Source organism: Triturus cristatus, chromosome 2_1 (genome assembly GCF_964204655.1).
Source record: "Triturus cristatus chromosome 2_1, aTriCri1.1, whole genome shotgun sequence".
NCBI classification, from domain to species: domain Eukaryota; kingdom Metazoa; phylum Chordata; class Amphibia; order Caudata; family Salamandridae; genus Triturus; species Triturus cristatus.
In genome coordinates this window covers 1,060,297,071-1,060,324,218 of record NC_140581.1, presented here as the reverse complement: position 1 = coordinate 1,060,324,218, position 27,148 = coordinate 1,060,297,071, and positions in this window count along the sequence as shown.

Here is a 27,148-nt window from a genome sequence, read left to right as displayed (position 1 = left end):
GCTTGTCCCACTCAAGAGCCTGAGGAATAAAGCTGCCTCACAGGAAAAGGAAGCTGTCAGTGGATCCCACAAAACCTATTGGGAGGAGGGGCTCCTGTATATTGAGGCCAGACGGTGCCTCTAGGAGTGGTGGAGCCTCAGCCACACAAAGTTCTTACTCTCGTTGGCCCATGACATCCCCTTAACTGGGCATCTGGGTCAGGCAAAGACTGTGAGCAGGCTAGTTGCCCACTTCTACTGCCCAAGCAAGTCCCAGAAAGTGAAGGAGTTTTGCAGCTCCTGTGTTACCTGTCAAGTTAGTGGCAAAACAGCTAACCACTAAAGGCCCCCTTAATTCCACTTCCAGTGGTAGAGGTTCTCTTAGAAAAGATGAAACATCAGGAAACCGATTTATACTGTTGGTAGTGGATAATACCACCAGGTATTCTAAAGCAATTTCTCTTAGCGCTGTTACTCCTCCTGCTGGTGCCAGGACCCTAATCATTTTCTTTAGTAGAGTGGGATTTCCTAAGGAGGTGGTTTCAGACCGAGGTAGTAACTTAATTATCCGGCTACCTAAAAACCATGTGGGCTGTGTTTGGGGTGACATACAACTTTACCACCCCATATCAACCACAAACCAATGGTCTAGTTGAGGGATTCAACAAGACCATGAAAGGTATGATCATGGGACTCCCTGAAGAACTCAGGAGATGTAATGTCCTTTTGCCATGCCTGATTTTCACCTACAGAGAATTGCCACAGAAAGGAATGGGATTTAGTCCCTTTGAGCTTCTGATTTCCTGTGAGGGGACCACTAGGTCTAGAGGAGGCTGGGAGAGACATCTCTAAGAGCCCAAGCTAGATATTGTGGACCATGGCCTACATCAGATGACCCTTCTGTCATCTTGGTATAGCATTACCCATGATAGCTCCCTTGTTTTTACTTTGTCATGGGGACCACTTTAATAAAAAGTCCCCTCGGTACTCCTTAGGCTATTTTTGATCACCTAAACACCATCCTACAATTACTCCCACTCACTTGCATTCATCAATATGGCTAAGATCAAAAGATCTCTGCTAAAGAGCTCCCAACGGAGGGGCCTAACAGGCTTTGCAGCATCGGCCCGATGAGGAGCAGCCCAATCATAAAGCATGGCATTCTGATCTGATCACTTGGATCCCCCAAAATGCCTCTGGTAGACCCACCAGTTCCTTCTGACAGCCTTATCACCCCCCCCCCCCACCTATTAGGAACTGGACCCTTGTTTTGTGCTAGATTGCCTGTGAATTACCTCAGCCTGCTTTCTACTGCGGCCACACCACGCTGCCGGTCTCAGTCTTTGTTCACTACCCTGGGAAAGACGCCTCGGCCTTCTCACCATGTCTTTTGCCCCTCCCCACCTGTGGGCCGCGAGTCCAAGTGCGGAACTGTTTTGCGCTACACATCCATTGACAGTTATGCCACTTATCGTCTGCGGTCCCGCCTCATCTTGACCTCACTCTGACAACTCCCTGATTTCAGGGCCTCTCTCTGAACCCATAAATGGCCCCAGCCACCAACCTGGGCTTCATGATGTCCATTGGCTCTGCCTTGGGGTGGGGTGCACGCCAATACTGCAGTTGCTACCTCACCCGAAACGTGCCTTGCCAGATGAACCGGCACAGAGACCGCGCCCCTGTCAAACAGTAAATCAAGGCACCCTGCTTCTCGCAATAAGAAGAGCAACTCCTGCACTTTTCTTCTGCCATGAAGTCGGAAGAGGTCATGTGACAGACTATAGTCATACAAATGTGTATTAATAATCAACAATAAATAACACCAAGTTCAGTTCAGCTGTCAATCAATAAATCTACAAAAAAAGAAACTTGGATTGCATTTTCTCAAACTGGAAGAAAAAACACTGGGTGAAGGGAGAGCAAGGGTCTGTCCTGTATTTCAAAAGATAGCTCTTTAATTTGGAAGGAATTACTGGTCAAAGGAGGCTTGAGTAAATCTGTGGAAGAATATGGGACTGATAAGAAAATCATAAAGAGTGGGACCAATGTCACGGGTAACCATTTAAACCACACATCACTGATGAGAACATCATGGTGGGCTGTGTTGGCGGCTCTCAAATTTGGAGACTAACCTTCAGTGATAGATTATTAACTACAGTAAGTGTCATAAGATGTGGGCATTTTTAAGTAGGCCCCCGTTACACGAATCAAAAGCAGAGACACAAAATCAAAGAGTGTGTATGGAAAATGTTTATGAAAGAGGAGGCTTGAGACTAACACTTTGTCAGATGAAGCTGATCATCAGCATGTAAGAACTCAAGAGTTCAGCCTGTTGCAACCAGGATTGTGACCCGAGGGTTGCCCAGTCTCCCATGCTTGCTGAGGGAACATCATCCAAGAGGATCAAGAATACTCACCTGGAACATAACCTTCTACCTCACCCAAGACCAGTGAACTCTGTGAGGTCCAGAAGACAGCTAGGACGTAGCAAGGTCTAGACATCCAGATGCAAGAGTCTGAGAGGCAGAGTGTAAGATTAGAGTGCATCGAGACCACTGCACCGATCGTACTACCTGTCCGCGTGAGAGATACGACCCCTGTATTAGAAAAGGTGGGGGGTGGGGGGGCACTGAAATTTAAGGGCCTTCACATTATAACAATGCTTCAGAGACTATAGGGCTGCCTTAAATGTGAGAGACAACCACTGCACAACAAGAGTGAGCAATTGGACCTTAAGGACCGTTGCCCTGGTGCAACAATGTGGAAATAATAGGGCTGTACCTGTGACCCCCAAGCGGGTTGTCTCCTGACGTGAGTAATAACCCCTGTATTGGCTCTTGAATCCATGGGGATTCAAGGGCCATCGCCTTGGTGCACTCTTGTTGGAGAAGACAGGTTTGTCACCTTAGACAGTAACGTGACCAGAATTCGGACCTTGCCTCGAGTGTGTGTAAGCGACCTCAGAATTGCAAGAGAAGGCCTTGAACACCAGTGTGAGTTCAGACTCACACCGTAAGTGCAACTGCTACATCAGCTTTGTAAAGACTGACACACCCAAAATCTGTATCAGAACCCAAAGGAACTTACCATCAACCCTGAGGAGCAGCGTGAAGATGCAAGTCCTGAGATGGTTGCAAATAGGCAGCTATTCCTTGCCAGCATCAGTCGCTGCAGATTTGTAAGCCAGACTACCAAATGTTTCTGGGACTGACGCTAGGTCTCCCGTAGTGTGGGTAAGATCAAACTTTGTGGTGCACAGCCCATTGGTGGCAGCTGCTTTAACTTTAGCACTATGGGCACTAGGACACATTGTCCTTATCCAGGTAACTGTGGGACTTTAAAGCATCATAATCTTTTTTTGATACCCAAGTTCTCAGATTTCGGCATTTCCCACAAACAATTCTACAAGACTCCATAAAAATGCATTAGAGATATAAACACAGTAAATACACTATCATCAATATCATTACACATTCAACACAAGATGCGTCCACCAAGCCCTCCATATCTTATACTTTCGGTGGCATGACTGGGCCTCGTAGATCAGCTTCTCATAGCGGGCACGCCAGCCACCCACCTCCTCCACCCCGCCAATGAGGGGCGATTACAGAAACTTCCAGTTACGGACGATATCTTGTTTGGCCAACAATGTGGACATGCCGAAGAAGGTACTCTCCAGTCTCAGTCCCCCAACCTCCTCCAATAGGTACAGCAGGGTTGTCCTCAGGGGATTAAGTGATGGAAGTTCACAATGACATACAAGTGCAGGAGGCACATCATATTAAATAAGACTACCCACCCCATAGTGCTTAGGAGGCCCCTAGTCAAGGTGTTCATAATGGGCTGAAGATTAGGAGTCCAGGCCAGGTTTGAGAGGTGGAGAATATAGTTATGTAAATAGCTGTAGGAGAAGCAGCATATCGGGATAGCAGGGCACCAAGAATGTCCTTCAGTGTTTTCCTCAACCGGTACCAATAGCGACTTGTTTATCTGCAGACCAGACGCTTCACCATATAGGTGTAGTATTTAGAGGCATCAGGGTCCGGAAGGCTGCGGGTCATCCAGAAATAACAGGATGTCATGCGCATACAGAGCAATGCGCTCTTCAGAATTCTTCCCTTAAAGCCATCCCCGAATTTGGGTTTTACATCTGATAAGACGTGCCAAGAGTTCCATTACTTGGGAAAATAATGGAGACAGAGGACAGCCCTACTGGCAGCTTCTAAAAACTGGGAAGAGCGGGCATAGGACTCCGTTTACCTGGGCATGGGATGCAGGGGCATTGTATGCAGGCTGATGAGTCTGCGGAAGTCCCAAAACACGCATGTTTCATCACAGCTTCCAAGAAGGTCCATGCAACAGTGTCAAAGGCCTTTTCAAAGTCAATTAGGAGTAAGGCCAGGGAGCCGCTCAACCGGCACTGCTAGGACAGGGTGAGTTGTACCCTACGTATGCAACAGCGGGTGCTCCTGCCAGGCATGAACTAACATTTCGTCTGGGTGGATTAGGTAACTAGGTGTGTGACTTAACGTATTCATTCACTAGGACCTTCGCAAACACGTTTACGAGAGAGATAGGCATTTGAGAGGAGCAATGTTCTGCGGGTGGTTGGCCTTGGAAATCACGATAGTGGCAGTGTCCAGGTCTGGGGTGGAAATGATCCATGCTCTGCCACCTCAGTATAGAGGGCCAGTAGGTGAGACAAGCAATTGGATCAGGTAGCTTTTAAGGAATTCAATTGGGGACCTGTCTGTGCCAGGGATCTTGCCTGAATTGAGATCTGAAACGGGCAAGTTTATCTCCTCAGAAGTGATCGGTTAGTCAAGTTCTCAGGCCACAGAAAGCAGGGATCAAGTGCAGGGGAACTTTCCTTTAGCTGTGGGAATCCAGGAGGTTGCCACATAGAAGTCTTCATAAGCTGCGAAGACCTGAGCAACCTCGGGCATACTTTCACAAAGGGTTCCATGAAAACCAATATAAGAGCTTGCAAGATTTGTCTCTATGTTTATAGAACAGCTGGGTCAATGCTCTCCAGCACTGCCTAGCATCCTCTAGGGCAGGGTTCTCCAACCTTTACTGTGGTGAGAGCTACTTCTGCTCAGGGAAAGTCTTCCCGAGCTACTAGCAAATTTTATACCTGTAAAATAGTGACTACACTATGACCACCCAAAGCAAGATTTTCAGTAGTTACCACCCAAGTATACCAAGTGCGGTTACCAGCAGAAATGCTTGGAAAAAGATCTTCAATATTAAATGCCTCCCCTTGACTTAGGAAGTAACATTCAAATCTTGACATGCCCAGTGGCACAAAGGACGTAAGCACAGCAGTACGTCTCCCCAGCTCAGCTTGAATTATCATTCACCAGTATGACCGTAAGCAAGAACTTTGCACACCGCACTTTAACCCGAGCCCCTGCCCTGCTTGGACGCACCCTGCACTTTGTAGCCGGTCCCTGGAGGGACGTTAAATCGACGGCGGCGGTCCCGCCCCTCGGGAGACCGTAAGCAAGATCTTTGCACACCACACTTTAACCCGAGCCCCTGCCCTGCTTGGACGCACCCTGCACTTTGTGGCCGGTCCCTGGAGGGACGTTAAATCGACGGCGGTGGTCCCGCTCCTCGGGAGACCGTAAGCAAGAACTTTGCACACCGCACTTTAACCCGAGCCCCTGCCCTGCTTGGACGCACCCTGCACTTTGCGGCCGGTCCCTGGAGGGATGTTAAATCGACGGCGGTGGTCCCGCTCCTCGGGAGACCGTAAGCAAGAACTTTGCACACCGCACTTTAACCCGAGCCCCTGCCCTGCTTGGACGCACCCTGCACTTTGTGGCCGGTCCCTGGAGGGACGTTAAATCGACGGCGGCGGTCCCGCCTCGCGGGACGCGTGCGGGCGTGCCCGGGCGAAGACTGGGCCAAGACGGGCCCGTCATAGCCTGAAGTAGACTGGACTGGGCCACGGCATTTGAGTTTGAAAGGTACTGTGGCAGGGGGATATAGCTGTCATAGGTTATTGACTGTGAGTCCTATATTTTCTACGATCTGTATGCAATAGGGCCATAGTCATTTCTAGTATTTACGAAAGTAGTCCTATACCAATTAGGCCAAATTGTGTAAAAAAATGGGCAAAAGGAAGGCACTAACTGCTACTCATAATAGCAACAAGCAGCCCAATACGGAAACGCGCACACGCCAAACATTACTCACCTATTTAACGGGGGCGGTGGGAGTTATCGAGCAGCAGATCCTCTCTGTAGAGGAGTCACTGAGTTCGGCAAATTCAGAGCCAGGCGTAATTACGGTAGCTGATAACATCTTACAGGGGTGCCCCGATTTACCAACTGAAAGTGAAAGTTTTCAACATAACAGCAATGGATGTAGTGTGGATAGATCGGGACACATAACCGGAAGTGACCATGATCAGGAATGTCAACCACCTCCTAAGCGAGCTAGAAATCCTGCTACCCTTCCTAAAACAACTGGAAACCTATGCTCATCACCGGCAATACCCCCATTAAAAACACGTAAAAAGGCTGCCAACAAGGGCTTATCGCAAGTGTCACAGAATCCAGAGGACAGGGGAAAATCTATAGGTACCCCTAACACCCGTATCGAAAAGGAGGTGACCAAGATAAATGGCAAATTGGACTCCCTGGACTCCTATATTAGAGCAACATTAGATAATCTATCAGGTAGAATTGGGAAGCTGGAAGACGCAGTACTTAATAGCTTATGCAAAACACAGCAACCTATCCAGGTATCATCAGTTGCGCATAAATGTAACAAAGCACTATGCGATAACGAGAGATGTCAAACTATCGATCTTGTACCTGCCAGTAATAATGAACTGAGAAGTGCATTACAACGTAGACCCGAGAAAATTCCCACCCCTAATCAAGAGGTTTATTCCAACATCCCCCCTCTAGCCCCACATTTACTTATTAAGCCACCAGGACTTAATCTTAATATCACCAGTACCGGTTAGGGAACTGATGGCGATTGGCATAACAATAACCCGGGTTTACCGCCCGCAGCCACCCCCTATGTAGTCGTGCTAACTAATGTCCCGAGTTTACAGAGGGGGAGTTTGGAATCATGGGAGACCTTAAGAAATAGATCACTTCACTGGCTAGGTTCTAGGATAGGACTTACAGAGAGGTTGTACGATTAATTCAAGATGGCTAGAAGGGCACAGTGGGTTGGCAAAGGCCGGAAGATCATGAGCGGGGATTGTGTGATATTGACATTTAAATCTCCACATCTAGTTCGCGAAATATTGAATAGAGCTGGGTCTCATACAATTACCACCCAGGGTATCAACCACCCGGACAGTTACAACAAACTCACTTATCACAGGGAAGGACCTATCCCGGGCCCTTTGAGTCAGTTCAATGTCCCTGTTTATAACCGGTTTGAAACATTTTCCAACCTTGATCTAATTGATTGACAACAAATGGGGGAAACGTGCTGTATAGACATTCCAAATACAACGGTTCAGGAGCCCAGTACGGGACACCCTGATTTGCCGCTGATTAATACATTAGTTGCTCTCCCCTCCCTTAATGAAACGGAAAGTACCGGGCTAGAGTGCGATATGGTGGGTTCTAGTATCCGCATGGGGATTTCCCCTCCAACACAAAATATATGCTTTATTCAACCTAATGTTGGAAATGTTGGGATAAATGAAACCGGAAAAGAACTAGAGGATAAGTGTCACATACTGTTCTGGAACATCGCAGGGTTAAAATCCAAGGAATTTAATACTGTGTGGATTGAGTTCATTAACAACTTTAACATTGTTAACGTACAAGAAACTTGGGCGAAAGACCCATTACATATTAGTGGCTATAAAACATTTCACACCCCAGCCATTGCAACAACCTCTGGCAGACCTAAGGGGGGGTTGTGTACATATGTTTCAAATTACCTTATTGCAGGAAAAATTGAATTTATAGCCACTGAACCTCACTATCATTTAGTGATCTTTCACGTGGATAGAACTCTCTGCTTGGCAATATTGAACTTTTATAATAATCTGACACCTGCTTTGATTAAAGATTCACTGAGATCACTGAGTTGTTCTCTTCACACTTTAATTATCCGCCTAAAGAAGGAGGTTTTTGTGATTTGGGGTGGGGTTTTTAATTCCCCTGTATGTAAGCATATTGGTGAAGATGTTTGTGGTTTAACGTATGGAAACGGGGAAAGCTTTTTCATTTTCCGCATACACAATACGGGGATTCTCTGAACGATATAATTTTTACCTTCGACCTAGGGTTTGCTAATAGTTTATGCTCTCCCACGGTTCCCTTTACCCCTACCTTTAACGCTCGTAGTTCAACATCTACTATAGATTTCATTTTGTCCTCATGCAGATACTCTTCCCATATTAACAACTTTATGGTACATGAGTTAGCCCTAAGCGACCACTTCCCCTTAAGCATAGATGTGACTATGCTCAAACAGAGCACAAATGCCAGAAAAACAGCCATCGATAATGTTAACAATATTGCTGGGATTAGGCAAAACGGCTTTGCACTAAAATGGGCTTCAATAGACACCAACAAACTTATTTTAAAAATTGCTCTCAATTGTAAAAGCATGCTTTTGTCATGTCTGGACGAAAATACACCCAGCAAAGAGATTAGGGAAAACTTTTTGGCTATCTCAAATTATATAAAGAAGTCACTTTTTGTTGAAAATACTAGGAGACCTACAAGAAATCAAGGCTGGTTTAACGCTGAATGTACCAAGGCATATACCAATCTTAAAAACTGTATACACGCCCCAGTTAAAAATATTGAACACATCAGGGAGGCAAGACGAAATTATAAAACGGTACTCAAAGATAGCAAGTCCATCTTAAAACAAAATACATGGCGGGCATTACGCGATGCTGCAGATAGCTGTGATTTTTCTGCCTTTTGGAAAGCGTGAATGCCCCTTTTTTAGTGAACAATGAAATGGCAGTTATGGAGATTGCCATTCCAGAGCCTGAATGGGTAAAACATTATTCAAATCTATACAAAAACCCGATTTCAGAGGCCCAAGACAGCGTATTTAATACAGCAGGCAAAGTACAAGATCTTAGATTAAACTTTACATTGAACGAGATTACCGCAGCAATCAATTCTAATCCTGGTGGTAAGGCCCCAGGACCAGATGGTATTCCTGTGGACCTTTTTAAATTAAATGTAGCATTATGGGGTCCGCTCTTAACCCAGGTCTCTAATGCATGCAATAAAAGTGGCTTCCTACCAACATGGTACGAATCCACGATCATACCAATCTCCAAAAAGGGAGACAGACGAATCCGACCTGATTATCGCCCGATTTCGTTGCTGGACTCTACATCTAAGATCATCGGACGAGTTTTACTGGATAGACTGCAGACCTGGGCCGATGAACAAGACATCATCAGTGACCTACAATATGGGTTCCGTAAGGGCATGGGCACAGTAGAACAGGGATTAAATCTGCACATTTTAATGGACAAATATACCAGGGCAAAAAAGGGCAGACTTTTAAAGACTTTTGTGGATTTAACGGCAGCCTTCGATTGCGTTATTCATGACAAGCTGTGGTTGATTTTAGAAGGCCTAGGTGTAGATTTACTAATAATCACATTTTTAAGGGAGCTTTATTCTGGAGCAAGGGCCAAGGTGAGATATGGGTGAGGTGGAGAATGCACGAGTCACTTTGGAATTGGGAGAGGTGTGCGGCAAGGCTGTGTCCTTGCCCCATTTCTCTTCACATTGTATATAAATGGTCTAGAATCTCTTTTAATTAAAGAGTGCAGGGATATACCTAAGGCGGATAAGCGATACATCCCAGCACTCTTGTATGCAGACGATGCAGTTTTAATGGCCTGTACACCTCTTGGACTTCAAAGGGTTGTTAACTCATTTACCAGTTTTATGTCCAACTTGGGACTCTCAATAAATTGCCCTAAAACGTATACAATGAATTGCGGGTCAGGGACAAACAAGAGAGTTAAAACCCTATATATTAACGGTAGGCCAATAGAGCGGACTAAAACATTCTCATACTTAGGGATTTTATTCGATAGGACAGGGACCTGGATTGAGGCGGTCAAAACTAGGCGCCTGCTGTTCATTAGGGCTATAATGGCCCTGTCAAACTTCAGCCGCAAACTAGGAAAGCGCCCACCGGTTGAACCTCTACATATTTACAAGGCCAAATGTGTGTCTATTGCTTCTTACGGAGCAGGCGTATGGGGTTATGCAGACGTAAAAGTTCTGCAGATTGCGGAAAACATGTTCCTCAAGTTTCTTTTGGCACTGCCCCAAAGTAGCTCAAATTATATATGTCATATGGAACTGGGTATCCCATATTTAGAAGACATCATTAAGACTCAACCTGTCCTTCTTTGGCACAGAATTTGGTTGTCAGACGAAGCTGGTTTTAATCGCTATATAGTGATAGACGCTTTGAAGTCTGATGGTGTTAAACTTATTAGGTGGTTGGAGTATGTGAAAATGTTTCTTACAAACATAGGCCACTTGGAATACTACACAAACCCCTCCTTGATGCATAGTATATCCAGAAAAGAGCTCAAGGCTTGTTGCATGGGCTTTTTGGGTGAAATTAGAGCAGTTACTGAGATGAGAAGATCTACGGTCCAAGCCCATTACTTAACCTTGCTGACTCCAACTACTCAGTTATATTTGCCCCTAATAGATCAAGACTTCGACCGTCTCCTGCTGACCCGTTTTAGATTGAATATTTTATTTAGATTTTTTAGCTTTCCAGTGATGAACGATTGGTCTAGAGATCTGTGTAAGTGTCCTTGCGATGATGTTTCATCACAATCCACCATTCATATTATGTTTTTCTGTAAATATTATGAGGTATTAAAAAAGAGATGGATTGTACCAGTTTTAAAGAGCTTTGGTTTGAAACGCTGTCGACCAGCTCTTTTAGCATTGCAATTTTTAGAAAATGAATTTGTTATCGCATCTGTCTCTGTATTTCTCAAAAATGTTTTTAAATGTCGGAGATCAATGATAATGTGACATGCTAATATGTATTGTGCTGTCCAGGAATTTACTGTCCTAAATTTTTAACTGTGCTTTGATGGTTATTGTACATTTTAACCGAATAAAGACTATTACACATTCACCAGTTTCTGAAAATGCAAATTTTTCTATCTAATACTACTTTCCACTGTGGGCAAACAAACTCAATTTTCCAGAAGAAATCCAATTTTTGAAAACTAAAACTGTCTTTAAAATGTCAGTTTTCAGTTTTTGAGAAATGCACAGTCTCAAAACATCAGCTTGTCATTATCATCATGTACTCCCATGTACAAATGCGTCATATGGACAGACTACTTTGAATTCCCAGGTATTACCATCATATGCCATGGATGCTCACCATTGGTACAGGAAACAATGGTCCTAGACTTCTTTAAAGCTACAATTCAGTTAAGAAAAACATTCATTAGTCAAAGGGCATCCGGTACATATAGAATTAGCATTGTATCATTAATGTACCACCATTTTCTTTACAATGCAAACAAGTATATCCTCAAAAGACACAAAGGCACAAAATATCGCTCCAATAGTGACTGTTTATTATTTAGTTACTTTTATAACAGATCACCATATAAATGTTTCAAATAGAGAAAGAAGTTGCTCCAAGGGGAGTGTGAAAAAGGAAAGTGCACGTGAGGTAGGACAGATATAAAGGAGGGGAATCCAAAAGGCAAATTCAATAACCAATCAATTACACATTCTGGTATCCTTAGTAAAACTTGTTGTGGTTCATACTGGCACCAGTTTTACAGATAGGCCTTTCCCTTATGGATTTACAAATATTAATTTCATGATTTTCTGATGACGCACAGAGAACATTCATCTGTGAAAAGGCAGGGCTGGGATGATATCAGGTACAGGCCCACTGGGGGAGAGTGTCGACGTTTCGACCCTGGTGCAATGAGGGTAATTTATATCTTCTGCAAGCGGGTCTTCCTCAGGACGGGGGGAGGGGAGGCAACCTATGGTGAGGTACAATCAGGATACAGCCCCTGAGGAAGACCCGCCTGCAGAGGATATAAATTACCCTCATTGCATCAGGGTCGAAAAGTTGACACTCTCCCCCAGTGGGCCTGTACCTGATATCATCCCAGCCTGCCTTTTCACAGATTAATGTTATCTGTGCATCATCAGAAACTCATGAAATGAATATTTGTAAATCCATAAGGTACTGGCCTATCTGTAAAACTGGTGCCACTATGAACCACAACCAGTTTTACTAAGGATACCAGAATGTGTAATTGATTGGTTATTGAATTTGCTGTTTGGATTCCCCTCCTTTATATCTGTCCTACCGCTCGAGCACTTTCCTTTTTCACACTCCCCTTGGAGCAGCCTCTTTCTCTATTTGAAGCATTGAATATGGTGATCTGTAATAAAAGTAACTAAATAATAAACAGTCACTATTGGAGCGCTATTTTGTGCCTTTGTGTCTTTTGAGGATATACTTGTTTGCATTGTAAAGAAAATGGTGGTACATTAATGATACAGTGCTAATTCTATATGTACCGGATGCCCTTTGACTAATGAATGTTTTTCATAACTGAATTGTAGCTTTAAAGAAGTCTAGGACCGTTGTTTCCTATACCAATCGTTACCCAGGTCCGTGGACAATTGTGGGTTACCCCATTATATAATAATGGATGCTCACCATAGCACCACGGATGCCTGGATTATGCCAGTAATGCCCACCATTTAACTAGGGCCACAGTTGTGCCAAGGCTGTAAACCAGAAGGATCAGGGATAAGACCCCATATCAGTCATGACCATTAATATGCCAGGAATAGGTACATATAGGCCAGTCATGCTCAGAATAGGCCTATGATGGCTGCCAGCATACCACAACTAGACCAAAAATACTAAAATAGTCAAGGATGACCATAATTATGCCATTGGCACTATTATGTCAAGAATGGACACAATTATGCCAAATATAACACTCTTATGATGGGGCTAGCATATATATTTGACGGTTCTTGGCACCAGGCATAGTTTCAGGAAGCAATAGTGTTTATTATGGGCACACACATAAATGTTGATGAATCTCTTAATTTTCTCTGGTCTGGGTCATACCCTGTTCTCCTCAGGTCTTGAGCTGATCATGCATCTAACTGACACATTTTCACTCTGACTCCTGCAGTCCCGCACTTTGGTGGGTCAGCACTGATTACAGCTCAGGCTACTGCTCCCATACTTTTTTGATGGTGCACTGTTCACACACATGTTGTGACGGATAAAGTAGGGACTGTACCATGGTCAATCTCTTTGTGACTTAATTATATTGAGATTGGATACAGACTGTCATGTAGCAGGTCCTATAAGCTGGCACAGTGTGTGTTAGAGTGTTAGTATAAGTTACAGTGATAAGTTTGGCTGGCTGTCACTCTGAGCGTCTTGGGATGATCAGTGCTGCCTTCTTTAATAGGCACCTACTCTGCAATTGAAACTGGGCTTGAGTTCATCTCAGAGAGCTACATTGAAGGTAATGGCGAGCTACCAGTAGCTCCCGAGCTACTCGTTGGAGACCCCTGCACTAAGGAATACTAAGCAGCAGCACAACGTAAAACAGGCATGAGGCACAAATCATCAACTCTTAATGTATAATGGGCAAGAGAAAATCTGATGTACAAAGTTGAAAATACGCAAGTTTAAAAAACATGAAGTTGTGCGAAGAGATACTTCACCTGTTTCATGTGGATTCTGCCAGTCACGCTCAACCCTAAAAAAGGAGCAACCCTTAAAGTATAACTGGTGGGGGAAATCATAAGTAATAAGGTGAAAAACTGCCACAAGTTAAGAAATGCAGAAAGAAATACCAAAAACACTCAATTATTTGCCAAACATACAGTGGACACAAATCAGCAACCTTTAATATTAAACAGGCAAAGGAAAATCTGATGAACAAAATAGAAAATAATGAGCATGTTTAAGAAATGCAGTGAGTGAATTTTGGAGACACTTCAATTTGCTCCACACTGCTTCTGCCGGACACACACAAGCTTCACAAAGCAGAAACCCTCGATGTAAACAGGCGACAGAAAATAAAATGTACTAAAATAAAAACATTATGCATGTTGAAGAAAGGCAGTTATGTGAATTTTTAAGACACTTCACCGGCTTCACGTGGCTTCTGCCTCACACACAAACCCACAAGGGGAGGAGGGAAATCCTGGGGTCATATGTACAAAGCGGTGGAGCGAGGTGTTAGCCGGCATGGCTTAACACCTCACTCCGCCACCTCAGAAACGTAAGGCGGCACCATATTTACAAAGATATGGCGCAGCCATGCGTTTCCCCCTGAGCTGGTGCGACAAAAGTCAATCATTCAGGAATTCTTTAAGCGTGCTACTCACCTGTGAGGGTCTCAAAGTGCTGAGGGGTGCGGAGGGACAGCTCAGGTCAGTCTCAGAGCCAGGTCTTGAGGGTCTTCCTGAAGATGTGCAGGGTGGGGGTGCGTCTTATGTCAATCCTGAGCTCGTTCCAGGTCTCGGCCGTGATGTAGGAGAAAGTTCTGCCACCCGTTTTTGCTCTGCGGATGTGTGGGGGTTCCGCAACGGTGAGGTCGGCCGATCGGAGGTTCCTCTTGGGTACGTGGAAGGAGAATCTATTGTTGAGACATTGGAGTCCGGTGTTATGGAGGCATTTGTAGGCGTGGGTGAGTATCTTGAAACTTACTCTCTTCTCAACAGGGGGATGGAGGAAGTTGTGCAGGTGTTGGGTGAAGTGTTCGTGACGAGGGATGCCGAGGACGAGTCTGGCTGTGGTGTTCTGTATGGTCTGGAGTTTGCGGAGTAAAGACTTGCTGTTCCCGGCATAGAGGGTGTTTCCGTAGTCCAGTCTGCTGGTTATGAGTGTGTGGGTAGCGGTCTTCCATGATTCAGGGGGGGGACCATTTGAAGGTCTTTAGGAGGATGCGGAGTGTGTTGAAGCAGGTGGAGGTGTTGCCGTTTACCTGTCGGTTCATGGAAAGGAAGGAGTCGTGGGGGGTGGGGGCTGCCAAGGGCAGTGGGCCACCAGGTGTAGTCCCATGTAGAGGGGGAGGGTCCTTGGAAGAGGACCTCTGTCTTCTTTGAGTTGAGCTTCAGGTAGCTGCTGCTCATCCAGGATGCGACTTCCTTCGTTCCTTCCTGAAAGCGGAGTCTGGTGGTGATGGGGTCCTTGGTGAGGGAAGAGGATGAGCTGACTGTCATCGGTGTGGGATACTATGCTGAGTCGGTGCTGTCTGACGATGGAGGCAAGGGGGGCCATGTAGATGTTGAAGAACGTGGGGCTGAGCGACAATTTTTGGGGTACTCCGCAGTTGATTTCCGTGGGTTCGGAGAGGAAGGGTGGCAGTCTGATTCTTAAGGCTCTGCCAATTAGGAAGGAGCAGAGACAGTCGAGGGCGGTTCCCTATATGCCAGCGTTGTGGAGTGTGGCGGTGAGTGTGTGGTGGGAGACGGTGTCGAAGGCTGCATAGAGGTCGAGTAGGATCAGGGCTGTGTTGTGTCCTTGATCGAGGAGGGTATAAAGTATCGGAAAATATACCGCATTACGCTACAGAATTTTCTTTCGCTGCATAATTTAGTCAACATTGCAACATAATTTCTCCTCCATTGCTGCATAATTCTAGTGCCCACAAAAAAGGCAGCACACGTTAAAGGTGCTTGTGCATGAAGCAGAGAAACCGTGAAGTTTGCAAACTTAGTTTGATGTGTATGCAAATCCTGTATTGCCAATCCCTGGTGAGTTGCACCGCTACTGCTGAAACAGTGCCAATGGAGGTACCAATGGGAGAGGCGGACTGGCCTCAAGGGTTCTGTGACCTCAATGACAGTCACCGTTGCTCTAGGGTGTGCTGCTTCCTAGGATTGCAAACAAGGCTGGAGGTGAACTTCAGTATGGATTGTGGTGGACAAGCCATCAAGGTTAACCCACACTTGCCACTGCTAGGGTCAACCTGCTGGTGCTAAGACAACAAGGCTTCTAACGTCTAGCCAGGGCCTTCTAAGGTCCGGCATGTGAATGTGCTAGCGGGGCCTTCTAAGGTCCAGCATGGGAATGTGCTCCCTCAGGAAAGTAGTCTGGTGGGCTGGTCATGAAGGCTGAACCTGATTCCCCCGTTCCAAATTTGGCAGCTCTGGCCATAGTGCCACAACCTCTCGCCCACTTAACACCATACTGACCCATGAGAGAAACTTGCGCTGCCTTCAGCTAAAACCCTATTGTGCCTCGCTATAAACACCTGAATGCGACTCAATTCAAATTATGCACTAGACAAGAGTAATATGCTGCCCGAAAGAAAAGAAAAAACATCCTGGAAAAAAAGCAAACACTCATAGTGAATGCAAGATTAAGTAAAACATGTGAAATGTAAGCAGGAACAACATGGTTAACTTAACGCGTTTACACTCATTATTCAGAAATCAAAGAGTCGTTTTTTGTCTGAAAAGTTAACATGACAACAGAGCCCGGAAGGGACCCATTTCAATGTCCATTGCTTATATCCTTACAAAACGTAAGCAGTATGGTTTAAAAAGACCACATCCCTGAACACAGAGTTGCGGTACACATTTCATAAACTAAACTAAAATAAGAAAAACAGCCGATATGGATCACTTTAAACGTTTTCCACTCCACGCATCCACTAGGTAATGCAGTACCTCCAGAAATGGTGCACTTCCCTACCCAGGGAAAACAATGCTGTTCAAACAAAAAGACAAGAAAACGAAAGTAGCTCTTCACTGGCAAACTCTGTAAAGTGGCGCTAATGTGTTTGGGTGTGAATAAAACCAATCTCGCCATTATGTGACCACTCTGGCTTGCTTTAGTTATTTATTTATTTGTATTTTGGAAAGGAAAGGAGAGAAAAGAGAGGGTAAGAGCCCTTTCTTCAAGTCAAGGTTTTCATTCAGCAAGTGAGGTGGGGCGAGACAAAGACAGGAAATAAGAGGAAGAGAGAGAGAGGTGTACCTGGATGGCAGCAGTGAAGTCAGTTCATTGGATGCTACAGTTTCTGATGACTGCTGGTTCAGAAAACCGAGTATCCAGGAAGTATTTACCTATGTTTAAGAGAGGCGAGAGTTAAAGAGCGTTAGCAGTAGGGATATTACAACAGTGTGTGCATCAATAAGGGAGCCAGAGTTGCAGACAGCAGGAGGGGCATGTGGACCAGGCCTTCCATCGAGTCTAGGTAGAAGGCACAAGTCAGTTGTGAATCAGAACAATGTGGCCGATAATACAAAATAAGAAATAATTGGTTGCTAGAAGAGTGAATCAGAAGGCTTAAGCGGTTGTGTTGGTTGTGAATCAGAACAATGTGGCCAAAAATACAAACCAAGAAATAATTGGTCGCTAGAAGCGTGAATCAGAAGGCTTAAGCGGTTGTGTTGGGCAGGAAGCGGCACGGATTCGACTAGGGGTGACAAGCAATCTTTCATCCGATCCTCGGTATGAAAGTGAAGGTCTGAAGTATTTTCGAAATTCCAAGAGGCGTTGAGAGGGTTTTGATGAAAAAGCATATCAGATGTTACAATTGTGTACACACTTAACACTCATGAACTAGTGCATATCTCTGGCTTCAATGTTGTTCTTCGTGATTTACCAGTATAATAGAAAGCGAAAAATGTATGGCATGGAATTAATGAAAGGTTTGATGGGGCGGCTGACAGCGGCAAAGCAGGAGAAGTGGACACAGTCCTTGAATTCTGTGGGCAGGACGGAAAAGACTGAGGGGGATATTAGCAACAACTTGCGATAATTATCACAAAACGCTCCTAGCGCGTTTGTTTTCATCGCCGCCTATCGCTGGATATTTTTGCGGAGATAACACGCTATTAGCAACGTTTATCTCCACTGTGAGAAAATATCCAGCGATAGCGGCGAAATGCCTGAATATCGCTGGAAATCTAGCGATATTCACGCATTAACGCCATGGTGGACTTAGCCTGACAATCCACCTCCCATTGATGAAACATTAAAGTCATGTTTTTAGCAGGTGTTAAATACCAGCGATAATCGCACTTAGCGCGTGAGAAGTTGTGTTAGCGACTGTTTTCAGTCGCTGTTAGTTGGGAACGCCTACCTTGCATGCCATTAGCGATAATTATCACTGGCATGCAAGGCGACAGAAAAACCGCCTGCTATTGCCAGAAAGCTGTCGCTAACGCCTGTTAGCGACAGCTTGCTGATAGGGCGATAAAAAAATTGCTACTTTAGCGGCATAAAGTGCTGCTAAAGCGGTGATAAAGCCCTTGCTAGTATGCCCCAGAGACCCTTTCCTTCTCTGCCCACCCGCAGATCCCCGAACGGCCAGGGACGGTTGAGAGTTAGCTATAGGCATTAGCTATTTCTGCGGCTGTTTTTTAAAATAAAAAGATGGGGATCTGTTGTGATAGTTGTATCTACCTACCTTTCTCTTATCTCACTCTATCCCTATTCCTTATCTTACTCTTTCCTAACCTATCACTATCCTTTCCTTCTATGACGTATCCCCTCTTTCACCTCTATATATATGACGTAATGGAATGTTCATGCATTCTTGACTTTGAGACGCATCTTGTCAGTTACACGCTTCCCACCTGCGTGTGGGCCTTAATGATATTTAATTATTAATAAATTCCATTTTACACTTCCTTGGACTATTGTCTCAACAATTTGGTGACGAGGGAAAAACGTGAGGCCCGACGCTATTTAAAAGAAGAACCTACGTGAAAACAGCAAAGCGGCAAGTTTCGAAAGAAAGTTATTTATATTCAGCGTGATTCTTTGTAACTTCTGACTACATCAACATACGAGGTAATTGTCCGTTGTGCGCACGTGTTAACCATTAGCGCAGTTTTACCTCAGATTAATTGATGAAGTGTCAGTGTCAGTTAGGAGATCGCCGTTGAAATTCAGTGTAACCGTCTAACGCGAGATCAGCTGTTTGCTTTGATCATGCGCAGTTGAAAAGGTGACGCAACGCTTTGCGAGTCTACAGCTGAATTCAATAGTACTTGTCAGACACTGTACTGACGCTGCACGTAGCACGTTCAACGTGCAGCTATCTTTGATGATCTGACTGACAGAAAAAGATAGTTTTCACGGAGCGCTTTACCATCGGTAAGGAGAATAAATACATTTAAAACTTCAGAACGAAAGTAACATTCAAAATATAAAAAATAATACGTTTTGGGAATATTTATAACAACTAATGAGTGACTAAAGTTAAAATTGAAAGTGAGGGAAGCAGTTCTAACATGGCACAAGGTAATACCATATGTGTACCAGCATTCTTTTTAAATGAAGCAGGAAAACCACCCATGTGCTGGAGAAATTGGCATAGGGCATTTGAAAATTATCTAATGGCAATTGATGGGAAAGACTATAGTGCAGAAAGAAAGAAAGCCATAATGCTTCGATTATTAGGTAACGCCGGCCAATAAATATTTGACAGTCTACCAGAATTTGAGCATCCTCCAGAGCAATTCATTACCATGAATGAATACCAAGAAGCAGTAAAGCGCATGGAGAAACAATTTTCAGAAGAACCAAATATTATAGTTGGCAGACATAAATTTGCCATGCGTAAACAAATGGAAGGAGAGTCTGTGGAAGAGTACATAGCAGCATTAAGGCTTCTTGCTACTAAATGCGAGTTCAATGAAATGGTGGACACATATATTAGAGACCAATTCATTTTCCATTGCTACACTAAAAAAATCCAGGAATGATTACTTGCTTGCAGGAACCCAACCTTGCAAGAGATTATTGACATTGCTAAGGGAATTGAACGTGTGTTGACTTCAAGCATTGAATTGTCTAGAGAAAATACAAATGGCACTAATGTTTTTGCATTACAGGAAAAGAAAAGATATGAACAAAAGTATGAATTTAGGAATAAAGGAGGAAGAAACAAAGAAGGTAAAATTTACAGTTGGTATAGATGTGCTTCAAAGGACCATTTAGCTGATTTTCAAGGATGTCCAGGACTTGGAAAAAAGATGTGCAAAATGTAAAAAAGTTGGGCATTTTACATCCTCATATAAGAATTTAAAAAGTACCTTCAAAAGCAGTGTAAAAGTTAATGCTCTCGAGGAATTTGATGAAGAGATTTGTTCCAACATTGTTCCATGAATACTATTGGTGGCCTGGAATTAATTCTGATGTCAACAACCACGTAGATATTTGTGAAGAGTGTTTAAGAGCCGATAAGCATTGGAAAGTTGGTAAAAATTAAATGCAATTTGTTGAGATACCTATAGGACCATGGTCAAAAGTTGCTATTGATTTTTCAGGACCATTCAAATGTTTGGAAGAAAATTGTAAATTTCTTGTGGTGTTATCTGATTATTACTCAAACTGGATTCCCTATGAATTTGTTCCTACGATAACTACCGATATTGTAATTGAGTGTTTAAACAATATTTTTGCAATTGAGGGTCAACCAAAAATGTTAGTGTCTGATAATGGGACACTATTGGTATTATTAAGAAGGTGTATTTTTTTTAAATTATTAGGAATTAAGCAAGAAAAAACTCATTTTTACAGCCCTTCATCGAATGGTCAAGTTGAACGTGTCCATAGATTTCTAAAAGAAGCCATTGCGTCGCATTTACAGGTTAAAAAATACATTCAAGAAAAAGTCTTCAGTTACAACAACACTATTAATAAAATCACAGGACACACACCATTTTTTCTCATGAGAGGAAGAAAAAGTAATACAATGTTGACACCTAAATTTACAAATTGGTATCAAGATAAGGTTGAATGTACCAGAATTGATGATATAGTAGTTAATTTTCATCAAAACATTGTTGACAGACAAGTCTTGACTAAAGCATATCATGATGCTACTAACAAAACTAAGTCTAAAAACTTCAGAAAGGGAGACTTTGTCATAATCAAAAAACCAACTAAAGTACAGAAGGGGTGAGTCTACATTCACCAAACCATACAGAATAGAAAACGTGTCTAAAGGGTCAGTTTACCTTGGTGAAAAGGGTTGGTGGAGTAAGAGTGATGTTGTAGGACTCAAGGCAGAACAGGAAGAGATTCTACTTAAAAAAGAAGGTTCGGATCTCTTAACTGATTCTGAATCCTGGAGTAATGTTGATTTTAATGTTACTCACAGTCAATTCAATTCAATTCAAAAGACCTTTATTCGAATTTCATAAAATCCATAAAAGTACAACAAAGAAAAACAACACATTTGTACAATAATACAATCCATAAAAACACCACAATCACAGTAATTCATTTGCAAGTATACAACTAACATAAATAATTTTCAGGGATTTTCCATCGTTTTACGTGCGTGTACAATTAATCTCAGAAAAGTGCTAGTGCGAAAAATTAATTCATCTGTATCCAGGGAAAATAATAGTGAACATGATTCCCCCAGTGTAAGAGGTCTTAATTTCCTAAAATAGGGAGTTAAAAACCAATTAATATATTTTAGATAAAATTTGCAGAAGAATAAGAAGTGGATGTCATTCTGTTTGCTAATTCCATCACATGGGCAAGGATTGTATTCTACTGTGTGATGATACCCCAAAGGGAAAGCCAACAAAGTTTTTACAGAACCTGCCCTTAAACGAAAGAGCAGCGATCGTTCCCAGTTGGACATGGGGAGAGTTAGGTAAGATGGTAGTGGGTGTCTACACAAATCATACCCCATGTATGTAGCAACAGAAGATTTAGACAGCTCCTTCCCCAGTCTTTCTGAATTAAAAAGTGCATAAAGTGCTTGTTTGACTATGACCTTATCATTCATCTCAATTCCTGTGGGTTCTAAGAAAAGATTGCCTTTATCCACTGCACATAATGTTTTAGAGACCTCAGCTAACCAGGGTATGGACATGTGGTGGTCACACTTTAGACAGTCTAATATAATGCTTTTGGTTAAGGTCGCAAAGTTATTTGTCCAAATCCTAATCCAAAATAGGGCTGGTCTGGCTCTGATAAAATCGCATACATAGGGGAGATTTAGTTCTTTGTGGCAAATGAATTCAGAGGCTGAAAAGGGAGCACCCAATATTTTCCTACAGAAGCGGTTTTCCTCCCGTTGAATCCCTGAGTTTCTCCCTGAGCCCCAGACCTCAGCCCCATATGTTGCCACAGGAATGCACTGTAATTTAAAAAATTTTAAAATAGCCCTAGTGGCACCTATTTTCTTCGGGCGTTGGAGGCTCAGTATAGAATTGGTGGCTTTCGAGAACTTGCCCATGGCGTGGGCAGAATGCCCACTCCATGAGCCGTTCGCAGCGAAAACCATTCCTAAGTATGGGAAAGAGGTTACGGATTCTAATTTATCCGAGCCTACATTTATCGTATTGAGCTTCCTTTTCCCGGGTCCGCTAGACATGATAAAAGATTTTTTTAAATTCACACGCAGATCGAGTGCCTCCATATGCTGGACGAATGCTCTAATAAGCAAACGAAGAGCATTAGGGGTGCGGCCCATAATGACCGCATCATCTGCGTATAATAAAACTGGTAATTGATTCCCCTGGATAATTGGCACATCTCTCGTCACTTGTCTCAAGGCTTTGGCAAGACCATTAATATAAATAATGAATAGCAGGGGTGCCAGAACGCACCCCTGCCTTACCCCCCTACCTATTTTTATGGGTCCGGACACATCGCCACCAGACCCGATCCTAACTTGTGCTTTAAGGTCTGTATGGAGGTAGGCCAGAAAATTAACAAGACTTGCATCCAGACCATAGTTAGAAAGCATAAGCCATAATTTGGATCTGTTAACTAGATCGAATGCAGATGAAAGATCCATAAATGCAAGGTACATTGGACTAGAGCGGGCAACATTATACTTATCGATAATCAATTTCAAATTTAGGCACTGCTCCACCGTGCCTACGCCACTCCTGAATCCCAACTGGCACGGGTCCAATAGGTCAGTGTCTTCAGTCCACTCTATCATCCTATTGTAAATAACTCGTCCAAGGATTTTTAAGGTATTGTCCAATAGCGAGATTGGACGATAGTTGGCTGGATCTGACCTATCTCCCTTCTTAAAGATGGGAACTATGGTGCTGGTCGCCCAGGTATCAGGCATTGGCACCATAGGTAGACTATTGAAAACATTGAGGAGAATTGGTGCCCATAGATCCGTGTTATACTTAATAATGTCTATGGGAAGCCCATCGGGGCCAGGGGCCTTGTTACCAAGGCTTTCTTTAATGGCTGTGACTATCTCGGGGAGGTCAATCTTGAGATTGCATGTCACCCTCAGAGTAGGAATAGTTACTTCCTTAGAGGGGGTAGCATATATTTTGGCAAAATGGGCCTCCCAGCTACTACTAGTGATGTTGCAGCTAATTGGGGACAGTTGTTTCCCCATATCTCGCGTCTTCCTAACGGCTAACCAGAAGGGGCCGCTGCTCTTCAAATTTGCACTCGCGACCAATGCTTCCCACTGTTCTGCCAGCAGCGCAGCCTTCCTTTCAGTAATTTTTAGCTTGTAATTTTTCCTGGCCATCTGTACCTCCAATATGCACCTTGGATTAGAAGACAATGCTTTACGCAGGTCCCTGTTTGCCTTAGAACAAGTCGAGTCAAACCATCTCGGTTCTTTCGCTATTTTTGGTAGTGGGACTAACAACAATTTTTTGATCACTAAACACAATTTGCCAAAGTCAGAGATTATTCTATTATTATCTCCATTTAAAAATAGACATGAATTAATTAATTCAACATGATCATTCTGCACATTTTCTAAAATAGCTCCGCTATCAATCCCCCTCCATTTCAGCCGCAGACCATCACTTGATGGCGTAATGTCTCTTGCACCAATAGATTTCAAATATACAGGGCGAGAGCCTAAGTGCAAAGAAACTGTGAGGGGGTTATGATCACCAAAAGATGTTTTTATCACCTTGGATTCCAATACACGGTCCAGCAAATCGGGGGACATAAAAATAAAATCAATAGTAGAACAACAGTCGCGCCCCCTAAACGTGGGGACATAGTCCATGTCAGATGTTAGAGATACTTCCATGGCATTCTCAAGGGTATGTTCATTCAATAATTTTGCTATTTCAAGCCCCCTTTTTTCAGCTTGGTCCGTGATATTGTTGGTGTCCTCGGTCCAAGACTTCTTTGATAATTTAGCATTGAAATCACCGCCGATTAAGATCCCTATCCCCCCCTCTGATTCCAAGTTTGTTTCCAGTTTTCTTAGAGTCTTAGAGAGGGCTATATAGTTTGTGTTGGGTGTAGAGTAAAAATCATTATTATAAAAATTAATTATAAAAATCCTGGGTTTAAGTTTAAGCTTCAGCTCAAGGACCTGAATGTTCGGATTTCCTTCTGATAGGTCCTTAATGGTGCCTCCCACCAATATACTAACACCTATAAATAATCCTCCTACTGCACGGCCAAAAATAGGCTTCTTTGAGGTTATACTAAAACAATGGTAACCCTCAATGAATAAGTTGCTGACAGCCCATGTCTCCTGGAACATAACAATATCTTTGTTATCCAATAGCTTGATCCATTGAGGGTCAAGCAATCTTGGTTCCAACCCAGCAACGTTCCAACTAAGGATGGACAATTTGGGGCGTTTAAGGGCACAAGAGGTATTATAGCCACTAAACTGCTTAGGTTGAATTGATGGAATAGTTATGTTCTCAAGTATAACTGGGGACATAGTCAAAACAGTGCGTGATACCATTGTCACATTCTCATTACATTGTACATCTGAGGGATTTTCCTTAGCAATAATTTGTGCATCCTCACTCCCCCTATTTCTTTTCCCCAGTCAATCTTGACATTCCAAATTGGAGAGAGCATGTTCAAAACGATTATGCGTTGGTATATTGTATATATACCTTGGCTCGTTCTGGGGCATATTAAAGTTTTGTTTAGGCCTTACATAAGGTCTCTCCCTTGGATTGGGATAGGAGGGGGTGGGGAGAGGTAGATATGGGAATTGATATGGTGGGGGTATAATCCGATGGCCTAATGAACGACCGTTCCTTACATTAGTGTTGAACTCTTGGTAAGGGTGTTCATAGCCATTGGCAATGTTACGATTCATGCCCGGCTGATCTGTTAAAGAGTTAATCCCAGGGTTAGAATGAAGGTCAATTAAATGTCTATAAAAATACCCGAGGGGAAGCAGAGTAGTGTTAAATTCCCAGGGTGAGGGCAGTGGGGCTTTTGAGAGTGTGGATTGCACCCATTGTGGAGATCTAAAATTTATAATGATGCAATCTCCTTCAAAATTTTTCCTCAATGGGCCCACCCACCCTACTCTCTGTGTGTGAATAATTTCTCCTACTCCTTCCATTGGGAAATTACAGTTTGCAGAAAGCCAGTGAAGAGTTCTATTTCTTAGGCTTGTGTAATTTTCCTCTTTGGTTTCCTCCAATTTTGGGACATTGGCTAAAATCAAAACATATGGTCCGCAGTCTGGGGGCAAACTAATGCGGGCCGGAATCTTTCTCTTATTAATCACTTCAATTATGTCGGGCTTATCTGCTAAGTGATCTTGGTTAGCATCCTGCACTTGCCTCGTTACTGGCCTGTTATTTGTGTCAGTGGGTTTCTCCCTTCCTCCCGAACTAACTGTTGTAGCTGTTTTGGTGTCTAATGCCTGTCTGGCTGAGGATTCTGTGTTTGGTTGACCTTTATTTCTACTCAATTTAGATGTAGATGTAGAGGGGGAGGCATTGGTCTCCACTACACTTTTCTTGTTGGCCATAGTGTGTTGTGGTTTTTGTATATTAGTATTGGATGCAACATGGTGTGATGAAATTATAGAGTTACACCCTGTGCCTAATTTCAACACATGGTCATCTAATACCTTCAACCTCTTGTCAATATTGAGGATTTGTTGACTAAAAGGTCCTAATAGAGTAGTTATTAAGGTCTCCAGTCTCCCCCAGAAATCTTCATTACCCGGCATTGCATTATTTAATGAGCTTTGTTCGTTATTTTTGCCCGAGTGCACCTCACTTTGAGTATGATTTTGTGCTACAGGAGAAAAAGGCCTACTCAATTGAGAGCGTCCACCATTCTCTCTACGTTTATCTGCCAGTGACTCTAAGTGTTTCTGTTTCCGCTTTGCTTTTTGTTTTCTTGCTTTTTGACCCCTAGTTCGTGCTGGTGTACTATCACTTTTTTCTTTATCTGTGGTTGATGCGTCCGTGTCTAGACATAATTCTATCCCTTCCTGCTCATTAATTAGGGAAGTATCAGTGATTCTATTAACACTTGATCGTGACATGGACGGTGTTTGTGATAGTCTATTTTCCATTATGCGATGATTAGGGGATACACTGTCCAGGATTATACAATTCGCATTTGAGTTGGTGCCTGGTAGCCCCGCATAAGAAGTTATGTCCGATGTGGCCGCCAGGGAATCCAATGTATTGTCCTGCAGTGAAGGTAATTGCGAGCTTGGTGGGAGCGAGAGGCGTCTTTCAGTGCTTTGAATGGCAGAAGCCACAACGCCAATCGTCCTCTGCAGCATTTTATCAATTGCGGTCAAACTAGGCAACTGGGTGGGAGCAATAACAGTTGAGGGAGATGTTAGTTGCTTACGACTAGGTTTAAGCGCAGGTGGGGCTTTTTTCCCCATTTTCCAATCAAAGTTTTGAGTGTGCTAAGCAGCAATAGATAATTAAATCCCAGGCACAGCGTATACTTTACTCACGAACTTAGCGATGACTTCCAATTGCACCAACTTGAAAAGGGCCAAGAGGGGGTGCCCGGCCCGACCTCCAGCGACCCCGGACGGCCACAGACGGCCCGCCCTCTGCCCGGGCTCTGCCCGGCGCCGCCCGCGCGCGTCCCGCGTCGCGGAGGGAGTCGCCGATTTTAAAGCGCCTCCGGGCGCGCAATCACCTGGATTGGGGCGTGGCAGTGAGGGCTCACGGGAGCTGTAGTCTCCCCCCACCGCGGCCCTCGATGTCGTCAGGGCAGCGGAGGAGACAAACAGCGTGGGTGCCCCGCCAAGGATCCGCCGCTCTGCTACTCCGGTAGGTGTTTGGTGCGTGGCCTGGGTCGCGTCTGTTTGCAGTTTAAGATTCCCCCGCTCCACCGAGGGAGCCGCCGATTTTAAAGCGCCTCCGGGCGCGCAATCACCTGGATTGGGGCGTGGCAGTGAGGGCTCACGGGAGCTGTAGTC